The 17,772-nt window shown below is 45.1% G+C and overlaps 6 non-coding genes across 6 annotated transcripts; all 6 read left to right on the top strand.

Moving 5' to 3' along the window:
* The first annotated feature begins 3,782 nt into the window (after nt 1–3,782).
* LOC143777335 (U2 spliceosomal RNA) lies at nt 3,783–3,982 on the top strand. Its single transcript, XR_013216109.1, has one exon. It is a non-coding gene; the product is annotated as a U2 spliceosomal RNA (small nuclear RNA).
* An 864-nt stretch (nt 3,983–4,846) lies between these two features.
* On the top strand, nt 4,847–5,046 carry LOC143777309 (U2 spliceosomal RNA). Its single transcript, XR_013216083.1, has one exon. It is a non-coding gene; the product is annotated as a U2 spliceosomal RNA (small nuclear RNA).
* An 865-nt stretch (nt 5,047–5,911) lies between these two features.
* On the top strand, nt 5,912–6,111 carry LOC143777334 (U2 spliceosomal RNA). Its single transcript, XR_013216108.1, has one exon. It is a non-coding gene; the product is annotated as a U2 spliceosomal RNA (small nuclear RNA).
* Nucleotides 6,112–12,837: 6,726 nt separating this feature from the next.
* Nucleotides 12,838–13,037, top strand: LOC143777333 (U2 spliceosomal RNA). The gene has a single exon (XR_013216107.1). It is a non-coding gene; the product is annotated as a U2 spliceosomal RNA (small nuclear RNA).
* An 864-nt stretch (nt 13,038–13,901) lies between these two features.
* Nucleotides 13,902–14,101, top strand: LOC143777332 (U2 spliceosomal RNA). Its single transcript, XR_013216106.1, has one exon. It is a non-coding gene; the product is annotated as a U2 spliceosomal RNA (small nuclear RNA).
* An 865-nt stretch (nt 14,102–14,966) lies between these two features.
* Nucleotides 14,967–15,166, top strand: LOC143777331 (U2 spliceosomal RNA). The gene has a single exon (XR_013216105.1). It is a non-coding gene; the product is annotated as a U2 spliceosomal RNA (small nuclear RNA).
* The last annotated feature ends 2,606 nt before the right edge of the window (nt 15,167–17,772 follow it).

The following is a 17,772-nucleotide window of genomic DNA, read 5'->3' as shown; positions in this document are numbered from 1 at the left end:
TCGGAATCACCAGGCGAGTCAGGCTCAAAACTCCTAGAGAGGGCATCCGCCCTCACATTCTTAGACCCAGGCAGATATGAAACCACAAAGTTAAATCGAGAGAAAAACAACGACCAGCGCGCCTGTCTAGGATTCAGACGCCTGGCTGACTCAAGATAAATTAGATTTTTGTGGTCAGTCAAGACCACCACCTGGTGTCTAGCACCCTCAAGCCAATGACGCCACTCCTCAAATGCCCACTTCATGGCCAAGAGCTCCCGATTTCCAACATCATAATTTCGCTCAGCGGGCGAAAACTTTCGAGAGAAAAACGCACATGGTCTCATCACTGAGCAGTCAGGACCTTTCTGCGACAAAACTGCACCTGCTCCGATCTCGGAAGCATCTACTTCAACCTGGAACGGGAGCGAAACATCAGGCTGGCGCAACACAGGAGCAGAAGAAAAGCGGCGCTTAAGCTCCCGAAAGGCCTCCACAGCCGCAGAGGACCAATTAGCAACATCAGCACCCTTCTTGGTCAAATCAGTCAAAGGTTTAGCAATGGCAGAAAAACCCGCTATGAATCGGCGATAGAAATTAGCAAATCCCAAGAATTTCTGAAGACTCTTTAGAGAAGTAGGTTGTACCCAATCACAAATAGCCTGAACCTTAACAGGGTCCATCTCCATAGATGAAGGGGAAAAAATATATCCCAAAAAGGAAATTCTCTGAACCCCAAAAATACACTTTGAGCCCTTCACAAATAGAGAATTAGCTCGTAAAACCTGAAAAACTCTCCTGACCTGTTGAACATGAGATTCCCAGTCCTCCGAAAAAATCAAAATATCATCCAAATACACAATCATAAATTTATCCAGATATTCACGGAAAATATCGTGCATAAAGGACTGAAAAACGGAAGGGGCATTCGCGAGACCGAAAGGCATTACCAAATACTCAAAATGGCCTTCAGGCGTATTAAATGCGGTCTTCCACTCATCCCCCTGCTTAATCCGCACCAAATTATACGCACCACGTAGATCGATCTTAGTGAACCACTTCGCCCCCTTTATACGAGCAAAAAGATCAGTCAGTAAAGGTAACGGATACTGGTATTTAACTGTAATCTTATTCAGAAGTCGATAGTCGATACAAGGTCTCAATGAACCATCCTTTTTACCCACAAAGAAAAACCCTGCCCCCAGTGGAGACAAAGAGGGGCGAATATGACCCTTTTCCAAAGATTCTCTGATATACTCCCGCATAGCAGTATGTTCAGGTACAGACAAATTAAACAAGCGACCCTTAGGAAATTTACTACCGGGAATCAACTCAATAGCGCAGTCACACTCTCTGTGAGGAGGGAGAGAATCAGTTTTAGGCTCCTGAAAGACATCATAAAAATCTGACAGAAATGCTGGGATCTCAGAGGGAGTAGATGAAGAAATGGGAACCAAAGGTGCATCCCCATGAATCCCCTGACATCCCCAGCTCAGCACAGACATTGATCTCCAGTCCAAGACTGGATTATGAATTTGTAACCATGGTAATCCAAGTACTAATACGTCGTGTAGATTATATAACACAAGGAAACGAATAATCTCCTGATGGTCTGGGGACAGATGCATAGTCACTTGTGTCCAATATTGTGGTTTATTGCTAGCCAAAGGTGTAGAATCAATACCCTTTAAGGGAATAGAAACCTCCAGAGGCTCTAAATCAAACCCACAACGCTTGGCAAAGGACCAATCCATGAGACTCAGAGCGGCGCCAGAATCCACATAAGCATCCACAGTAACAGATGATAAAGTACAAATCAATGTCACGGACAAAAGAAATTTAGACTGCAAGGTACCCATAGAAAAAGATTTATCAACCTTTTTATCAACCTTCTTTATGCGTTTAGAGCATGCTGATATAACATGAGCTGGATCTCCACAATAGAAGCACAACCCATTTTTGCGCCTGTAATTCTGTCGTTCGCCTCTAGACAATACACTATCGCATTGCATATGCTCTGGTGCCTTTTCAGAGGTCACCGCCAAATGATGCACAGGTTTTTGCTCAGAAGATACCGCCATATGGTGCACAGGTTTTTGCTCAGAAGATACCGCCATATGGTGCACAGGTCTTTGCTCAAAAGATACCGCCATATGGTGCACAGATTTTTGCTCAGAAGATACCGCCATATAGTGCACAGATTTGCGCTCCCGTAAACGCCGATCAATCTGGATAGCCAATTTCATGGCATCATTCAGACCTGTAGGCACAGGGAACCCCACCATGACATCCTTCACGGCATCAGAGAGACCTTCTCTGAAATTAGCTGCTAGAGCGCACTCATTCCATTTAGTAAGCACCGACCATTTACGAAATTTTTGGCAGTATATCTCAGCTTCATCTTGCCCTTGAGAAAGAGCTATCAAGGCTTTCTCAGCCAAAATCTCTAAATTAGGTTCTTCATAAAGCAACCCCAAAGCCAGAAAAAACGCATCTACATTTAATAACGCAGGATCCCCTGGCGACAATGCAAATGCCCAACTTTGTGGGTCACCCCGCAATAGAGAAATAACAATTTTAACCTGTTGCGCAGGATCACCAGCAGAGTGAGATTTCAGAGACAAAAACAATTTACAATTCTCTCTGAAATTCAAAAAACGGGATCTGTCTCCGGTAAAAAATTCAGGCATAGGGATCTTAGGTTCAGACATTGGAGCACGTATAACAAAATCTTGTAAGTTCTGGACCTTTGTAGCCAGGTTATTCAGACCTGCAACCAAACTCTGTGGATCCATGATTCAAACAGGTGTAACCAAAGCCATTCAGAGATTAAGAGGAGAGGAAAAAAAAAAAAAAGGCTGAAGACAGCAGTTTAAGCAAGGAGTACAAATAAGCACTAAGGTGCACTTTCCAAACACAGAAGGAAAAAAAACCTTTTCATATCCTTTCCTGCTTTAGTGCATAGTTTTAACACATGAGGTCCGGCCAAACTGTTATGATTTTCCCAATGGCAGGGAAATCAAAATAACAATGGACTAGCTCTCGGGTGATGGGAACTAAAGTGACCGTGACCTGAATCTGACACAACACTGGAAGTAGCCGGGGAGTGTTTCCTACGATGCCCTAGACACCACGCGCCAGCCGGAGATCTAACTACCCCTATCAGAGGAATATACAGGCCTGCCTTACCTCCAGAGATGAACCCCAAAAGGAGATAGCAGCCCTCCACAGATATTGACGGTGAGTCAAGAGGAAAAGACATACGTAGGATGAACAGCAGATTTAGCACAGTGAGGTCCGCTTACTAGATAGCAGAAGTACAGGAAAGAGTCACTTCACGGTCAACTTCAAAACACTACTCAAAAACACCATCCTGAAATTACTTTAAAACTCCAGTGACAACTCATGCCACTGGAGTGGCAATTCCAGTCCACGAGAGCTTCCAGCTACAGAGAGTCACATTGCAAATAGCTGGACAAAAATAGAATAAACTAGAAACAAAATTCAACTTAGCTGAACAGGATCTTGAGGCAGGAGAATGCAACAGAATGCTACTGATACATTGTTGGCCGGCATCAGACCAGCAGCCAAGCAGCCTTAAATAGGAAACTCCCCTAATGGGTGTCAACAGGTGATCAAGGATAGAAGAAGGCAAATAAGTGGCACTACCATAAAACACCACCGGGGGAGCCCACAAACAGAATTCACAACAGTCTTCCCTGCGGCACTCTTTTTGCTCTGTCTCCACAATGGGTGTCAGTTTTAGGCCTAGGTGCGTCAGAAGTGGCAAACCATTTCTGGTTATCGTTTCTCGGCCTTATGCATCCGTCGTCGCCGCCGCTCAAGATGTAGTGTAGTATCTGTTCTTATCAGTTTAATATCTGATACGTCCCCTATCCATATTAAATGGATTTTTAGCCCAGGGAGCTGGAAATGGAGCTTGCTCTGTCCACTCCACGCATTGACTCGTTATTGCAGTATCTCCGGGAACACTGCGCTCCTTCTCTGATCCGGTTTCCAAAAACAGATTGCATTGAAATCAGCGCAAGTTGTCTTTTAACCCTTTATGTGAATACTTTTCAGTGTCAGCGAAGCACATTTCAGATGCCAAATGTAGCATTTTGCTTGATTTCACTTGACCATTTGCAACATTTTGTGTGCCTTGCCTGGCCTTGCTTTCACCTATGTATGTCAAGCATTGTATTGCATTCAATATGCAATCAGTCAGTCAATCAATTTGTCTTTACTGGTTGCTGCAACAGGTGTGTTGAGATGTAGGCCTGTATTAGGCCTTTCTTACAGTGTTGCAAATATACTGTGCCATCTACAAAATTAGGCCCTGCTGTCAGTACTTGGCGGCGTTTCAATTGAAGTATCCAATGAGTAGTTCTGCCATACATACCGCATTTGTGACCGCCGCATGAATTCTTTTGTAAACCATTGTCTCCCTCTTGTGGACCACCGACTTCCAAATGTGGTGTATTATATGTATTTGAAAAAAAAAGGAAAACTGGTGTCTGTGCTGATCTTGAATCTGCTTGTCATCTCCATCTACACCTGTGTGAGTATTCCAATGCTTTTGACCAACCAGGTGCGCTGCCTGCAGTAGATAGAATCTTAGCACGGAACATTCATGTGCAGTCACAATGGGGATGGAGGGTGTGGTCAAAGTAGGCGGAGTTATGCAGATTCAAAACGCGTCGTCCACAGCTTGAACAGACGCACACACACACAGCAGAACTGTCATTGAGAATGCATCCCAGCGTTTCTGGAAATGTCTTCCCTGCGGCACTCTTTTTGCTCTGTCTCCACAATGGGTGTCAGTTTTAGGCCTAGGTGCGTCAGAAGTGGCAAACCATTTCTGGTTATCGTTTCTCGGCCTTATGCATCCATCGTCGCCGCCGCTCAAGATGTAGTGTAGTATCTGTTCTTATCAGTTTAATATCTGATACGTCCCCTATCCATATTAAATGGATTTTTAGCCCAGGGAGCTGGAAATGGAGCTTGCTCTGTCCACTCCACGCATTGACTCGTTATTGCAGTATCTCCGGGAACACTGCGCTCCTTCTCTGATCCGGTTTCCAAAAACAGATTGCATTGAAATCAGCGCAAGTTGTCTTTTAACCCTTTATGTGAATACTTTTCAGTGTCAGCGAAGCACATTTCAGATGCCAAATGTAGCATTTTGCTTGATTTTACTTGACCATTTGCAACATTTTGTGTGCCTTGCCTGGCCTTGCTTTCACCTATGTATGTCAAGCATTGTATTGCATTCAATATGCAATCAGTCAGTCAATCAATTTGTCTTTACTGGTTGCTGCAACAGGTGTGTTGAGATGTAGGCCTGTATTAGGCCTTTCTTACAGTGTTGCAAATATACTGTGCCATCTACAAAATTAGGCCCCTGCTGTCAGTACTTGGCGGCGTTTCAATTGAAGTATCCAATGAGTAGTTCTGCCATACATACCGCATTTGTGACCGCCGCATGAATTCTTTTGTAAACCATTGTCTCCCTCTTGTGGACCACCGACTTCCAAATGTGGTGTATTATATGTATTTGAAAAAAAAAGGAAAACTGGTGTCTGTGCTGATCTCGAATCTGCTTGTCTTCTCCATCTACACCTGTGTGAGTATTCCAATGCTTTTGACCAACCAGGTGCGCTGCCTGCAGTAGATAGAATCTTAGCACGGAACATTCATGTGCAGTCACAATGGGAATGGAGGGTGTGGTCAAAGTAGGCGGAGTTATGCAGATTCAAAATGCGTCGTGCACAGCTTGAACACACGCACACACACACAGCAGAACTGTCATTGAGAATGCATCCCAGCGTTTCTGGAAATGTCTTCCCTGCGGCACTCTTTTTGCTCTGTCTCCACAATGGGTGTCAGTTTTAGGCCTAGTTGCGTCAGAAGTGGCAAACCGTTTCTGGTTATCGTTTCTCGGCCTTATGCATCCGTCGTCGCCGCCGCTCAAGATGTAGTGTAGTATCTGTTCTTATCAGTTTAATATCTGATACGTCCCCTATCCATATTAAATGGATTTTTAGCCCAGGGAGCTGGAAATGGAGCTTGCTCTGTCCACTCCACGCATTGACTCGTTATTGCAGTATCTCCGGGAACACTGCGCTCCTTCTCTGATCCGGTTTCCAAAAACAGATTGCATTGAAATCAGCGCAAGTTGTCTTTTAACCCTTTATGTGAATACTTTTCAGTGTCAGCGAAGCACATTTCAGATGCCAAATGTAGCATTTTGCTTGATTTCACTTGACCATTTGCAACATTTTGTGTGCCTTGCCTGGCCTTGCTTTCACCTATGTATGTAAAGCATTGTATTGCATTCAATATGCAATCAGTCAGTCAATCAATTTGTCTTTACTGGTTGCTGCAACAGGTGTGTTGAGATGTAGGCCTGTATTAGGCCTTTCTTACAGTGTTGCAAATATACTGTGCCATCTACAAAATTAGGCCCCTGCTGTCAGTACTTGGCAGCGTTTCAATTGAAGTATCCAATGAGTAGTTCTGCCATACATACCGCATTTGTGACCGCCGCATGAATTCTTTTGTAAACCATTGTCTCCCTCTTGTGGACCACCGACTTCCAAATGTGGTGTATTATATGTATTTGAAAAAAAAAGGAAAACTGGTGTCTGTGCTGATCTCGAATCTGCTTGTCTTCTCCATCTACACCTGTGTGAGTATTCCAATGCTTTTGACCAACCAGGTGCGCTGCCTGCAGTAGATAGAATCTTAGCACGGAACATTCATGTGCAGTCACAATGGGGATGGAGGGTGTGGTCAAAGTAGGCGGAGTTATGCAGATTCAAAACGCGTCGTGCACAGCTTGAACAGACGCACACACACACAGCAGAACTGTCATTGAGAATGCATCCCAGCGTTTCTGGAAATGTCTTCTGTTATGATTTTCCCAATGGCAGGGAAATCAAAATAACAACGGACTAGCTCTCGGGTGATGGGAACTAAAGTGACCGTGACCTGAACCTGACACAACACTGGAAGTAGCCGGGGAGTGTTTCCTACGATGCCCTAGACACCACGCGCCAGCCGGAGATCTAACTACCCCTATCAGAGGAATATACAGGCCTGCCTTACCTCCAGAGATGAACCCCAAAAGGAGATAGCAGCCCTCCACAGATATTGACGGTGAGTCAAGAGGAAAAGACATACGTAGGATGAACAGCAGATTTAGCACAGTGAGGTCCGCTTACTAGATAGCAGAAGTACAGGAAAGAGTCACTTCACGGTCAACTTCAAAACACTACTCAAAAACACCATCCTGAAATTACTTTAAAACTCCAGTGACAACTCATGCCACTGGAGTGGCAATTCCAGTCCACGAGAGCTTCCAGCTACAGAGAGTCACATTGCAAATAGCTGGACAAAAATAGAATAAACTAGAAACAAAATTCAACTTAGCTGAACAGGATCTTGAGGCAGGAGAATGCAACAGAATGCTACTGATACATTGTTGGCCGGCATCAGACCAGCAGCCAAGCAGCCTTAAATAGGAAACTCCCCTAATGGGTGTCAACAGGTGATCAAGGATAGAAGAAGGCAAATAAGTGGCACTACCATAAAACACCACCGGGGGAGCCCACAAACAGAATTCACAACAGTACCCCCCCCTTAAGGAGGGGGCACCGAACCCTCACCAGAACCACCAGGGCGATCTGGATGAGCACTATGAAATGCACGAACCAAATCAGGAGCATGAACATCAGATGCTGTCACCCAAGAATTATCCTCCTGACCATAGCCTTTCCACTTAACCAGATACTGAAGTTTCCGTCTGGAAACACGGGAGTCCAAGATCTTTTCCACCACATACTCCAACTCACCCTCAACCAGCACAGGAGCAGGAGGATCAGCAGACGGAACAACCGGCACCTCATACCTCCGCAACAATGACCGATGAAAAACATTATGAATAGTAAAAGATGCTGGGAGGTCCAAACGAAAGGACACAGGATTGAGAACCTCCAGAATCCTATAAGGGCCGATAAACCGAGGCTTAAACTTAGGAGACGAGACCTTCATAGGAACAAATCGAGAAGACAACCAAACCAGGTCCCCAACACAAAGACGAGGACCGACACGCCGATGACGATTAGTGAACTGTTGAGTCTTCTCCTGGGACAACTTCAGATTGTCCACAACCTGTCCCCAAATCTGATGCATTCTATCAACCACAGCATCTACTCCAGGACAATCCGAAGACTCCAATTGACCGGACGAAAAGCGAGGGTGAAACCCTGAATTACAAAAAAATGGAGAAACCAAAGTGGCAGAACTGGCCCGATTGTTAAGGGCAAACTCTGCCAATGGCAAAAAATCAAGCCAATCGTCCTGATCAGCGGACACAAAACACCTCAAGTAAGTCTCCAAGGTCTGATTAGTACGCTCAGTCTGGCCATTAGTCTGAGGATGGAATGCAGACGAAAAAGACAAGTCGATGCCCATCCTGGCACAGAACGCCCGCCAAAATCTAGACACAAACTGAGTACCCCTGTCAGACACTATATTCTCAGGAATACCATGCAAACGCACAACATTCTGAAAAAATAGAGGGACCAGCTCAGAGGAGGAGGGCAATTTGGGCAAAGGTACCAAGTGAACCATCTTGGAAAAACGGTCACACACCACCCAGATGACGGACATCCTACGAGAAACAGGAAGGTCAGAAATAAAGTCCATAGAGATGTGCGTCCAAGGCCTCTTAGGAATAGGCAAGGGCAACAACAACCCGCTGGCCCGGGAACAGCAGGGCTTAGCCCGAGCACAAACATCACAAGACTGCACAAAAATACGTACATCTCGAGACAAGGAAGGCCACCAGAAGGACCTAGACACCAGATCCCTGGTGCCAAAAATTCCAGGATGACCTGCCAACGCGGAAGAGTGAACCTCCGAAATAACTCTACTGGTCCAGTCATCAGGGACAAACAATCTACCAGGCGGACAGCGATCAGGCCTATCCACCTGAAACTCCTGCAAAGAGCGCCGCAGGTCTGGGGAGACAGCTGACAATATCACCCCATCCTTCAGGATGCCAGTAGGTTCGGAATCACCAGGCGAGTCAGGCTCAAAACTCCTAGAGAGGGCATCCGCCCTCACATTCTTAGACCCAGGCAGATATGAAACCACAAAGTTAAATCGAGAGAAAAACAACGACCAGCGCGCCTGTCTAGGATTCAGACGCCTGGCTGACTCAAGATAAATTAGATTTTTGTGGTCAGTCAAGACCACCACCTGGTGTCTAGCACCCTCAAGCCAATGACGCCACTCCTCAAATGCCCACTTCATGGCCAAGAGCTCCCGATTTCCAACATCATAATTTCGCTCAGCGGGCGAAAACTTTCGAGAGAAAAACGCACATGGTCTCATCACTGAGCAGTCAGGACCTTTCTGCGACAAAACTGCACCTGCTCCGATCTCGGAAGCATCTACTTCAACCTGGAACGGGAGCGAAACATCAGGCTGGCGCAACACAGGAGCAGAAGAAAAGCGGCGCTTAAGCTCCCGAAAGGCCTCCACAGCCGCAGAGGACCAATTAGCAACATCAGCACCCTTCTTGGTCAAATCAGTCAAAGGTTTAGCAATGGCAGAAAAACCCGCTATGAATCGGCGATAGAAATTAGCAAATCCCAAGAATTTCTGAAGACTCTTTAGAGAAGTAGGTTGTACCCAATCACAAATAGCCTGAACCTTAACAGGGTCCATCTCCATAGATGAAGGGGAAAAAATATATCCCAAAAAGGAAATTCTCTGAACCCCAAAAATACACTTTGAGCCCTTCACAAATAGAGAATTAGCTCGTAAAACCTGAAAAACTCTCCTGACCTGTTGAACATGAGATTCCCAGTCCTCCGAAAAAATCAAAATATCATCCAAATACACAATCATAAATTTATCCAGATATTCACGGAAAATATCGTGCATAAAGGACTGAAAAACGGAAGGGGCATTCGCGAGACCGAAAGGCATTACCAAATACTCAAAATGGCCTTCAGGCGTATTAAATGCGGTCTTCCACTCATCCCCCTGCTTAATCCGCACCAAATTATACGCACCACGTAGATCGATCTTAGTGAACCACTTCGCCCCCTTTATACGAGCAAAAAGATCAGTCAGTAAAGGTAACGGATACTGGTATTTAACTGTAATCTTATTCAGAAGTCGATAGTCGATACAAGGTCTCAATGAACCATCCTTTTTACCCACAAAGAAAAACCCTGCCCCCAGTGGAGACAAAGAGGGGCGAATATGACCCTTTTCCAAAGATTCTCTGATATACTCCCGCATAGCAGTATGTTCAGGTACAGACAAATTAAACAAGCGACCCTTAGGAAATTTACTACCGGGAATCAACTCAATAGCGCAGTCACACTCTCTGTGAGGAGGGAGAGAATCAGTTTTAGGCTCCTGAAAGACATCATAAAAATCTGACAGAAATGCTGGGATCTCAGAGGGAGTAGATGAAGAAATGGGAACCAAAGGTGCATCCCCATGAATCCCCTGACATCCCCAGCTCAGCACAGACATTGATCTCCAGTCCAAGACTGGATTATGAATTTGTAACCATGGTAATCCAAGTACTAATACGTCGTGTAGATTATATAACACAAGGAAACGAATAATCTCCTGATGGTCTGGGGACAGATGCATAGTCACTTGTGTCCAATATTGTGGTTTATTGCTAGCCAAAGGTGTAGAATCAATACCCTTTAAGGGAATAGAAACCTCCAGAGGCTCTAAATCAAACCCACAACGCTTGGCAAAGGACCAATCCATGAGACTCAGAGCGGCGCCAGAATCCACATAAGCATCCACAGTAACAGATGATAAAGTACAAATCAATGTCACGGACAAAAGAAATTTAGACTGCAAGGTACCCATAGAAAAAGATTTATCAACCTTTTTATCAACCTTCTTTATGCGTTTAGAGCATGCTGATATAACATGAGCTGGATCTCCACAATAGAAGCACAACCCATTTTTGCGCCTGTAATTCTGTCGTTCGCCTCTAGACAATACACTATCGCATTGCATATGCTCTGGTGCCTTTTCAGAGGTCACCGCCAAATGATGCACAGGTTTTTGCTCAGAAGATACCGCCATATGGTGCACAGGTTTTTGCTCAGAAGATACCGCCATATGGTGCACAGGTCTTTGCTCAAAAGATACCGCCATATGGTGCACAGATTTTTGCTCAGAAGATACCGCCATATGGTGCACAGATTTGCGCTCCCGTAAACGCCGATCAATCTGGATAGCCAATTTCATGGCATCATTCAGACCTGTAGGCACAGGGAACCCCACCATGACATCCTTCACGGCATCAGAGAGACCTTCTCTGAAATTAGCTGCTAGAGCGCACTCATTCCATTTAGTAAGCACCGACCATTTACGAAATTTTTGGCAGTATATCTCAGCTTCATCTTGCCCTTGAGAAAGAGCTATCAAGGCTTTCTCAGCCAAAATCTCTAAATTAGGTTCTTCATAAAGCAACCCCAAAGCCAGAAAAAACGCATCTACATTTAATAACGCAGGATCCCCTGGCGACAATGCAAATGCCCAACTTTGTGGGTCACCCCGCAATAGAGAAATAACAATTTTAACCTGTTGCGCAGGATCACCAGCAGAGTGAGATTTCAGAGACAAAAACAATTTACAATTCTCTCTGAAATTCAAAAAACGGGATCTGTCTCCGGTAAAAAATTCAGGCATAGGGATCTTAGGTTCAGACATTGGAGCACGTATAACAAAATCTTGTAAGTTCTGGACCTTTGTAGCCAGGTTATTCAGACCTGCAACCAAACTCTGTGGATCCATGATTCAAACAGGTGTAACCAAAGCCATTCAGAGATTAAGAGGAGAGGAAAAAAAAAAAAAAGGCTGAAGACAGCAGTTTAAGCAAGGAGTACAAATAAGCACTAAGGTGCACTTTCCAAACACAGAAGGAAAAAAAACCTTTTCATATCCTTTCCTGCTTTAGTGCATAGTTTTAACACATGAGGTCCGGCCAAACTGTTATGATTTTCCCAATGGCAGGGAAATCAAAATAACAATGGACTAGCTCTCGGGTGATGGGAACTAAAGTGACCGTGACCTGAATCTGACACAACACTGGAAGTAGCCGGGGAGTGTTTCCTACGATGCCCTAGACACCACGCGCCAGCCGGAGATCTAACTACCCCTATCAGAGGAATATACAGGCCTGCCTTACCTCCAGAGATGAACCCCAAAAGGAGATAGCAGCCCTCCACAGATATTGACGGTGAGTCAAGAGGAAAAGACATACGTAGGATGAACAGCAGATTTAGCACAGTGAGGTCCGCTTACTAGATAGCAGAAGTACAGGAAAGAGTCACTTCACGGTCAACTTCAAAACACTACTCAAAAACACCATCCTGAAATTACTTTAAAACTCCAGTGACAACTCATGCCACTGGAGTGGCAATTCCAGTCCACGAGAGCTTCCAGCTACAGAGAGTCACATTGCAAATAGCTGGACAAAAATAGAATAAACTAGAAACAAAATTCAACTTAGCTGAACAGGATCTTGAGGCAGGAGAATGCAACAGAATGCTACTGATACATTGTTGGCCGGCATCAGACCAGCAGCCAAGCAGCCTTAAATAGGAAACTCCCCTAATGGGTGTCAACAGGTGATCAAGGATAGAAGAAGGCAAATAAGTGGCACTACCATAAAACACCATCGGGGGAGCCCACAAACAGAATTCACAACAGTCTTCCCTGCGGCACTCTTTTTGCTCTGTCTCCACAATGGGTGTCAGTTTTAGGCCTAGGTGCGTCAGAAGTGGCAAACCATTTCTGGTTATCGTTTCTCGGCCTTATGCATCCGTCGTCGCCGCCGCTCAAGATGTAGTGTAGTATCTGTTCTTATCAGTTTAATATCTGATACGTCCCCTATCCATATTAAATGGATTTTTAGCCCAGGGAGCTGGAAATGGAGCTTGCTCTGTCCACTCCACGCATTGACTCGTTATTGCAGTATCTCCGGGAACACTGCGCTCCTTCTCTGATCCGGTTTCCAAAAACAGATTGCATTGAAATCAGCGCAAGTTGTCTTTTAACCCTTTATGTGAATACTTTTCAGTGTCAGCGAAGCACATTTCAGATGCCAAATGTAGCATTTTGCTTGATTTCACTTGACCATTTGCAACATTTTGTGTGCCTTGCCTGGCCTTGCTTTCACCTATGTATGTCAAGCATTGTATTGCATTCAATATGCAATCAGTCAGTCAATCAATTTGTCTTTACTGGTTGCTGCAACAGGTGTGTTGAGATGTAGGCCTGTATTAGGCCTTTCTTACAGTGTTGCAAATATACTGTGCCATCTACAAAATTAGGCCCTGCTGTCAGTACTTGGCGGCGTTTCAATTGAAGTATCCAATGAGTAGTTCTGCCATACATACCGCATTTGTGACCGCCGCATGAATTCTTTTGTAAACCATTGTCTCCCTCTTGTGGACCACCGACTTCCAAATGTGGTGTATTATATGTATTTGAAAAAAAAAGGAAAACTGGTGTCTGTGCTGATCTTGAATCTGCTTGTCATCTCCATCTACACCTGTGTGAGTATTCCAATGCTTTTGACCAACCAGGTGCGCTGCCTGCAGTAGATAGAATCTTAGCACGGAACATTCATGTGCAGTCACAATGGGGATGGAGGGTGTGGTCAAAGTAGGCGGAGTTATGCAGATTCAAAACGCGTCGTCCACAGCTTGAACAGACGCACACACACACAGCAGAACTGTCATTGAGAATGCATCCCAGCGTTTCTGGAAATGTCTTCCCTGCGGCACTCTTTTTGCTCTGTCTCCACAATGGGTGTCAGTTTTAGGCCTAGGTGCGTCAGAAGTGGCAAACCATTTCTGGTTATCGTTTCTCGGCCTTATGCATCCGTCGTCGCCGCCGCTCAAGATGTAGTGTAGTATCTGTTCTTATCAGTTTAATATCTGATACGTCCCCTATCCATATTAAATGGATTTTTAGCCCAGGGAGCTGGAAATGGAGCTTGCTCTGTCCACTCCACGCATTGACTCGTTATTGCAGTATCTCCGGGAACACTGCGCTCCTTCTCTGATCCGGTTTCCAAAAACAGATTGCATTGAAATCAGCGCAAGTTGTCTTTTAACCCTTTATGTGAATACTTTTCAGTGTCAGCGAAGCACATTTCAGATGCCAAATGTAGCATTTTGCTTGATTTTACTTGACCATTTGCAACATTTTGTGTGCCTTGCCTGGCCTTGCTTTCACCTATGTATGTCAAGCATTGTATTGCATTCAATATGCAATCAGTCAGTCAATCAATTTGTCTTTACTGGTTGCTGCAACAGGTGTGTTGAGATGTAGGCCTGTATTAGGCCTTTCTTACAGTGTTGCAAATATACTGTGCCATCTACAAAATTAGGCCCCTGCTGTCAGTACTTGGCGGCGTTTCAATTGAAGTATCCAATGAGTAGTTCTGCCATACATACCGCATTTGTGACCGCCGCATGAATTCTTTTGTAAACCATTGTCTCCCTCTTGTGGACCACCGACTTCCAAATGTGGTGTATTATATGTATTTGAAAAAAAAAGGAAAACTGGTGTCTGTGCTGATCTCGAATCTGCTTGTCTTCTCCATCTACACCTGTGTGAGTATTCCAATGCTTTTGACCAACCAGGTGCGCTGCCTGCAGTAGATAGAATCTTAGCACGGAACATTCATGTGCAGTCACAATGGGAATGGAGGGTGTGGTCAAAGTAGGCGGAGTTATGCAGATTCAAAATGCGTCGTGCACAGCTTGAACACACGCACACACACACAGCAGAACTGTCATTGAGAATGCATCCCAGCGTTTCTGGAAATGTCTTCCCTGCGGCACTCTTTTTGCTCTGTCTCCACAATGGGTGTCAGTTTTAGGCCTAGTTGCGTCAGAAGTGGCAAACCGTTTCTGGTTATCGTTTCTCGGCCTTATGCATCCGTCGTCGCCGCCGCTCAAGATGTAGTGTAGTATCTGTTCTTATCAGTTTAATATCTGATACGTCCCCTATCCATATTAAATGGATTTTTAGCCCAGGGAGCTGGAAATGGAGCTTGCTCTGTCCACTCCACGCATTGACTCGTTATTGCAGTATCTCCGGGAACACTGCGCTCCTTCTCTGATCCGGTTTCCAAAAACAGATTGCATTGAAATCAGCGCAAGTTGTCTTTTAACCCTTTATGTGAATACTTTTCAGTGTCAGCGAAGCACATTTCAGATGCCAAATGTAGCATTTTGCTTGATTTCACTTGACCATTTGCAACATTTTGTGTGCCTTGCCTGGCCTTGCTTTCACCTATGTATGTAAAGCATTGTATTGCATTCAATATGCAATCAGTCAGTCAATCAATTTGTCTTTACTGGTTGCTGCAACAGGTGTGTTGAGATGTAGGCCTGTATTAGGCCTTTCTTACAGTGTTGCAAATATACTGTGCCATCTACAAAATTAGGCCCCTGCTGTCAGTACTTGGCAGCGTTTCAATTGAAGTATCCAATGAGTAGTTCTGCCATACATACCGCATTTGTGACCGCCGCATGAATTCTTTTGTAAACCATTGTCTCCCTCTTGTGGACCACCGACTTCCAAATGTGGTGTATTATATGTATTTGAAAAAAAAAGGAAAACTGGTGTCTGTGCTGATCTCGAATCTGCTTGTCTTCTCCATCTACACCTGTGTGAGTATTCCAATGCTTTTGACCAACCAGGTGCGCTGCCTGCAGTAGATAGAATCTTAGCACGGAACATTCATGTGCAGTCACAATGGGGATGGAGGGTGTGGTCAAAGTAGGCGGAGTTATGCAGATTCAAAACGCGTCGTGCACAGCTTGAACAGACGCACACACACACAGCAGAACTGTCATTGAGAATGCATCCCAGCGTTTCTGGAAATGTCTTCTGTTATGATTTTCCCAATGGCAGGGAAATCAAAATAACAACGGACTAGCTCTCGGGTGATGGGAACTAAAGTGACCGTGACCTGAACCTGACACAACACTGGAAGTAGCCGGGGAGTGTTTCCTACGATGCCCTAGACACCACGCGCCAGCCGGAGATCTAACTACCCCTATCAGAGGAATATACAGGCCTGCCTTACCTCCAGAGATGAACCCCAAAAGGAGATAGCAGCCCTCCACAGATATTGACGGTGAGTCAAGAGGAAAAGACATACGTAGGATGAACAGCAGATTTAGCACAGTGAGGTCCGCTTACTAGATAGCAGAAGTACAGGAAAGAGTCACTTCACGGTCAACTTCAAAACACTACTCAAAAACACCATCCTGAAATTACTTTAAAACTCCAGTGACAACTCATGCCACTGGAGTGGCAATTCCAGTCCACGAGAGCTTCCAGCTACAGAGAGTCACATTGCAAATAGCTGGACAAAAATAGAATAAACTAGAAACAAAATTCAACTTAGCTGAACAGGATCTTGAGGCAGGAGAATGCAACAGAATGCTACTGATACATTGTTGGCCGGCATCAGACCAGCAGCCAAGCAGCCTTAAATAGGAAACTCCCCTAATGGGTGTCAACAGGTGATCAAGGATAGAAGAAGGCAAATAAGTGGCACTACCATAAAACACCACCGGGGGAGCCCACAAACAGAATTCACAACAGTACCCCCCCCTTAAGGAGGGGGCACCGAACCCTCACCAGAACCACCAGGGCGATCTGGATGAGCACTATGAAATGCACGAACCAAATCAGGAGCATGAACATCAGATGCTGTCACCCAAGAATTATCCTCCTGACCATAGCCTTTCCACTTAACCAGATACTGAAGTTTCCGTCTGGAAACACGGGAGTCCAAGATCTTTTCCACCACATACTCCAACTCACCCTCAACCAGCACAGGAGCAGGAGGATCAGCAGACGGAACAACCGGCACCTCATACCTCCGCAACAATGACCGATGAAAAACATTATGAATAGTAAAAGATGCTGGGAGGTCCAAACGAAAGGACACAGGATTGAGAACCTCCAGAAACCTATAAGGGCCGATAAACCGAGGCTTAAACTTAGGAGACGAGACCTTCATAGGAACAAATCGAGAAGACAACCAAACCAGGTCCCCAACACAAAGACGAGGACCGACACGCCGATGACGATTAGTGAACTGTTGAGTCTTCTCCTGGGACAACTTCAGATTGTCCACAACCTGTCCCCAAATCTGATGCATTCTATCAACCACAGCATCTACTCCAGGACAATCCGAAGACTCCAATTGACCGGACGAAAAGCGAGGGTGAAACCCTGAATTACAAAAAAATGGAGAAACCAAAGTGGCAGAACTGGCCCGATTGTTAAGGGCAAACTCTGCCAATGGCAAAAAATCAAGCCAATCGTCCTGATCAGCGGACACAAAACACCTCAAGTAAGTCTCCAAGGTCTGATTAGTACGCTCAGTCTGGCCATTAGTCTGAGGATGGAATGCAGACGAAAAAGACAAGTCGATGCCCATCCTGGCACAGAACGCCCGCCAAAATCTAGACACAAACTGAGTACCCCTGTCAGACACTATATTCTCAGGAATACCATGCAAACGCACAACATTCTGAAAAAATAGAGGGACCAGCTCAGAGGAGGAGGGCAATTTGGGCAAAGGTACCAAGTGAACCATCTTGGAAAAACGGTCACACACCACCCAGATGACGGACATCCTACGAGAAACAGGAAGGTCAGAAATAAAGTCCATAGAGATGTGCGTCCAAGGCCTCTTAG

Source organism: Ranitomeya variabilis, chromosome 5 (assembly GCF_051348905.1).
Source record: "Ranitomeya variabilis isolate aRanVar5 chromosome 5, aRanVar5.hap1, whole genome shotgun sequence".
Lineage (NCBI taxonomy): Eukaryota > Metazoa > Chordata > Amphibia > Anura > Dendrobatidae > Ranitomeya > Ranitomeya variabilis.
This window is presented reverse-complemented; position numbering and strand designations above follow the sequence as displayed.